Here is a 6,296-nt window from a genome sequence, read left to right on the forward strand (position 1 = left end):
TTTAGGTATTCAATTTGGATACTTTCAAAACTTAAAATAAATTGAATTATAAAAAAAAAATTTCTTAAATTCTTAAAAATTATTTCTTTAAATGTTAGATTTGAAAGAAGCATTTAACTATTTTTAATTTACTTTGCTTACTTCTGACCATAATACGGTAAATTGTATAATTCAAAGCACATTACTTTAATGTTAACTTAATACCACGTACCAATGACATCCAATGTCTTAATCATATTCATAAAATATCTGACATTTATTTTATGAAAATGGAAAAAATTAAATTGAATTTCTATTACGAAAGAAAATAATAATTTTAAATTAAAACACTTTGAGAAAAAGTGAATATTTCTCAAAACTTGTCAGTTTTTTTATATTACCAATTATTCAAATGATATTTCAAGGTATTTAATTATTCAAAATTTATTCAAATTATATTTTTATTCATTGGATAGTTGATTGAATTTACAATCTAGTTAATTCAGGTTGCAACAAATTTATTTTCTCGCTTTTTATTAAAAAAAAAATACTTAGTAAAAATTAAACTATGTTATCAAATTTCAAACCATACATCGATGATTTTTTTTTCTGGAATGAATAATAATTAGTTTTTTATTCTGTTTTAGGTTATAAGGGAATATTTAAAACATTTAATTATAAGAAATTTTTAATTCGTGCCTTTTTTTATCTTAATTACAATCTTTTCTCCAGCAGAAAATGAAAAAATGAAATTGGTTCTTGTTTCAATGTTTTATGCTGAATTAAATCGAACAAAATTCTGCTCGTTTTAATTCATTTTTCTAAACTAAATTAATATAATGTTTTTTTTTTGTCCTAGCTTTATGTGTTATAAATTTCATTTAAAATTTGCACTCAACACCACTAATTTATTTAATAATAAAAAAAGACCAAAATATAATATTAAAATACATTGTTTTTGCACCTAAATAACATTTTTGACAACAAACGTGGTCAGAAAAAAGTTCGTATCTATTTTTACTACATCGATTTAATTTAAGTTATTTTATTATTATTTTATATTTATTTTAACACTAAACATGCCCCAACGGGTCAAAAAACCGGTTATTGTACACTGTACTGTATTATAAAGTATTAGTATGTTTAGTGTGTTAAAATAATTTTAATTATACTTTTCATTTACTTATTTATCATAAGGATCAGGTTATATAGTGGAATAATGCTTTCATTCGCACCAAAAAAATATTTATAAAATTCAAAAGATTTAAAACACAAAATAACTAATAATTATGCATTTATCTAAGTGTTGCTTATGAAAAAACTAATTTTTTTCTAATATCATATTTTGGCTAGAATCTGAGTTACGAGAAAAGAATTAATACGGAAATATATAGTGAAAGACTAGATTTTTTCTTCTAAATTGTTGTTTTTATTCGATATAGAAATCTAAACTTTACCTCCTCCTGCAAGTCGAGATTTAGCTACCATATTGAATTTACGAAAGAACAGAAGGGGTCAAAAAGGGGATTTAAAGATGACTATCTCGACAACCGAGTTACAGTTTTCAATGTATTTTGTTAAAATGAACTGAATGACACCGAATGGAAGTCGATGTGATTTAAAATGTATAAATGTATGTAATACAAAAATTAAATACTTTTGTATTAATAAAAGCATTAAAACTTCATTCGTTCTCATAAAATATCTTTGGTAAAGGATAAGGGTAGAAATTCTATTTTGGGACTTCAAGGCTAAAAACATGCCAATGATTAATAATTAGATTTATATTTCAAAAGAGAAGTTATTTTAAGATCTTTCACTTCCATATAAGGAAAGATTAAGCGATTTGCTATGAGTAATAAATAATTTTGATGAGGCGTAAGAATACACAAGGAAGGCAAATGACTGGCCTCTTCACACTTTTTAATCATCCTATAAAATAGAGGAGCAATGTTTTTGCGTGGCTTTTTGGTGTATAATGTTTACCAACTAAACTCCGTCGGATCTGACCGAAAATCTGTCTCTCTCCAGCTGGAGAGGGATGAAACTGCTATTTCACCATCGTTTAGTAAAATAAAAGATTATGCCGAAACTGGACTCCTTAATCATGCTGTTTTGACTTCTAATTAACTAAAAAATATCGGTGAGGATCCACCGTAATTTCATGTATATATTATAAATAGGATTTAAAATGCCTGTATATAATTATAAATGTTATTTTTTATTAGTAAATAAGAAACATATAAAGTACAATTGTTTGTCTGTACCTTTTTATACACCAGAAATTTTATCTGCACAAATGAGGTATTCGTTCCAAAGCAGTTATTTATGTTTAGTTGAATGATATAAGAATAAAGTCAATAGAATAAATCTCTCAAAATTTATAAAAGTTTTTACGTCAAGAAATACAGGTTTGCATTTTTTTTAAAAATAAAACATACCTATTTAAGCGTTTAACATTGCTCTGTAGACAGACAAACTTTTGAAGGCATTGATTGAATCCTGTGTGGTGTTGTTTGTCATACGTTCTCCCCCTCTGCCTTTAAATTTGCACTTCTACAAGTTATGATATTAGACAGCTTGACGTCTTACTGTTGGAAACTTCAAATTATCCTAGAAATTTTCAGATGGAAGCAAACTTAAATATCCGTTAGTAAGTCTTCTATTAATTTCTTTAGAGATTTTTTCAAAATTTATCTTTAAACACAAATGCGACTTTTAGATTACTAGTGTATAAGCACTAAATCTTGAAATGTTTGATCACATAAATATTGAAATATGTGATTAGAACATTTTGGAAGAAAATATATTCGATATTTAATGTTAATTCCTTCTGTTTCAAAATGTTCTAAGCTGTACTCCCAGTCATTTTCACTTATTCTGTGTTCCCTCTTGTGAGTAAATTAGATAAAATAAAATGAAATGCTACTGAAGTATTGATAATGAATTTCTATACTTGTTTCGGATATGCAGAAAACAAGCAACTCATCACAATCTTTGTAATAACTCTAATACCAGCATCATACATTCAATAATACCAGCATGTTACATACTGTATACATAATATACATAACATCATAACACAATACATCCTGCGCGTAATGTTTCATGCGGAACTGAATGTAATCAAACCAAGATTCAGCCATCTTTTTTTTTTTCAAATTTTTTTAATCACCCTTTTACTCATAAAACCCCATAACGTCGTCCTATCCTATTTTTCATAACACAGTTCTATCAAATTAACTTTCATTCCTTTGGTATTATCGTAAATATAAATCAAACATAATATTCGACTCATTTAGATAGCAATTTCAGACGTATAAATAGTTACAAGTATCAAAGCTGTATTTTTTATACACGAAATGTTTATAAAACCTATAACTCTGAAACTATTTATTCGATCGACTTAGTTTTAATATCAGCCAATTTGGCGTGACCAAATGCATAGAACCCAATTCTTCACTTGTTTACATAGTCATGTCAGATGCGTATAAGAATGTAAAGAGATACCTGTTTTTTTTAAAAAAACTTTTTATCCTTTATATCAATTAATCTCTTTAAAAATATTCAGAACTAATTCCTATCGATTTTATTCATGCGTCATTAGATTTAGCGTGAATGAAATACACAAAAAACATCACTTGGCTTGTTTATAGAGTATTTTTGTAGTTCATCCTCTTTTGAACCACTCTTCCTTCCCTCATTAAATTCAGATGGCGGTCAAAGCTTACATCTATAGGGAAAAACTTCATGTATCTATAATGGTCTTAGATCACAACTTTTAAAATAATTACCTGATTTCACACCAATTATTTCCGCAATAAACAAGTTAAGAAATGGGTAAATGAAGATAAGTGAAAATTGTTGTTACTTTGATTTGCTGAAGGGCATTGCGGAATAAAACGTTGTCAACCTTCTTCAAAACTATGCAAACCGAGTTGTTTATTGAATTTGAATGTGTCTTAAGCAGTGGTACAAATTTGATTTTTTTATAATTTAGCAATGTGCTTAATTAGAGTAAACTAACTGTGTAAACTAACATGTAAATTTGAGTACGTAATTAAGCAATGTGTTTAATGACTTAGTAAGATAAACTTGATTGTTTCAGTTGGGGTGAACAAAGCGTAAACCAGGCTTTTTTAAAGCCCTAATAAATTTTAATAAAGGCTAAATAAATTCTTAATCAAGATAAAAAAGATGTGAACTTTATATTGCACAATATTTTTAATCACATTCTATTTAGAAAACATAAATTTTAACGTCAAATATATCCATAATTAATTTAAATCGAGGAATTCTTTTTACTTATTCTAAAATTATGGTAGGAAGTATTTATAAGCAAATTTTGCATCCATGGCAAGTAATTTTTTGGTAGAGAGCTTTGTTATTTGAAAAATACACTAATATAATCGGGTAAGCAAATTTTTCCACACTGAGTATTTTTTTCGTGTTTTATTTTTGTGAAACTTAATACTATTACTGAGTAACACTATAATCCTCGTCAGTTCCGGTACGAAATGTAAGCTTTATTTTGTAGAGAATATGAAACTAAAAAGAACCGAGTTAAAAAAAATATATAATATACTTAAGGTATTTTTTGGTTGAGTATAATAATTCCTCGAAGTCTGGTACAACTAGGGAGTGACATTGAGGTTTTTTTCTTGTCAGTTGGAATATGAAATGCAAGCTTTATTTTGTGGAAAATTTTAATCTTAAATAATTGAATAAAAATAATTTTACCCATTTAAAAAAAAAATTTTCTCGTTTAAGTGTACTATAAAACAGGAATGATACAAAAGATATATTCTTTATTTGGTAGAGCGTGAAACGTAAACTTTATTGTACGAAAAGTATTGTACTTAAACAGTTGTGCGAACCATATTTTACGCATTACTTGGAATACAATTTTTTATTTATTTTTGCTTGTATTTTCTTATTAATTTATTTTGATAAAGAAGTTAATAACTGCATCTGAGTACAACGTCGTGTACTTTTCTTGAAACCTAAATGTGCACAAGTATGATTTGTAAATTTTATTGTACAAAAAGCATCAAATGTTATATTTAGTATAAAGAAATTGTTAACTGATACTCGTTGTAGCGTTTGTGGTGAAGTGAGCAACTATTATAACAGAGAAATACCTTAAGTACCTTCTTTTTCCATATAGAATTTAAAATTTATACTTTATTCCATTTTATTCTATGGAAAGTAATAAATGTATCTAGTTGTCAGATTGATACGTCTTACTTGGTGTACAATCTTTGACAGACTTAACTACTACTACAATATAATACTTGCGGTACTTTCATTTTTAGTTAAAATATAAAATGTAAGCTTGGAAATTCAATGGAAATTTTAAGCTTAAATAATAACGTAAACAAATTGTTTGACTATGTCTTTCATTACTCAGTCCATGAGTTTTAAAGATTAGAGGTACAAGTTGAAAGTAATTACTTTGAGAAACATAGGACGGTTTGAAATTTTCATTAAGTTGCACAGGGAAGGAAATTTTGGAACATAAAACTTCGCGAAGTACCTTATATTTTGTGGGTCTCATTCGTCTGCCTCTGAATAATAACTTTTAGTAGGGATTCCCAAACATTTTGTAAATTACCTTCCTAATTTAAATATTTTAGAGATTCTTCTCTAAATGAAATGTACTCCTTTCGGATGATAGTTTTATGCTTAAAGAATAGATAGCGTGACAAGGCAATGTGGATTTGTAACTCAGTGAAAGTAGATTATAGCACAAATGATGGTCACGGATAGTCATAATATATATATATATATATATATATATATATATATATATATATATATATATATATATATATATATATATATATATATATATATATATATATATATATATATATATATATATATATATATATATATATATATATATATATATATATATATATATATATATATATATATATATATATATATATATATATATATATATATATACGGAATGCTTTAACATTGAGAGTACAAATTAGTTCGGTCCTTTTTTTTGTGGTCAAAAATGCATTTATTTCAGAACAAAATGAATGAACAGATTAATCAAAGTCTTGTTCATCGCTGGCTGCTACTTTTTCCCACTTCTCAGGCAATTTTCGAATTCCATCTCGAAAAAATGCTTCGTCTTTTGAGGCGATCCAAGTTAGGTGCCAATTTTCGATTTCTGCAAAGGAAGTGAACTGGTGACTTGTCGGAACATACGTCGGAACAACCAGTACTCAAAAGGAGCAATGTCCAGCGAACACGGCGGGTGAGGTGAAATATCCCACTTGAGTGTTTTTAAATAATTT

The sequence above is a fragment of the Parasteatoda tepidariorum genome, chromosome 7, assembly GCF_982258835.1.
Source record: "Parasteatoda tepidariorum strain Cologne lab strain chromosome 7, Ptep-v5.0, whole genome shotgun sequence".
Classification (NCBI taxonomy): domain Eukaryota; kingdom Metazoa; phylum Arthropoda; class Arachnida; order Araneae; family Theridiidae; genus Parasteatoda; species Parasteatoda tepidariorum.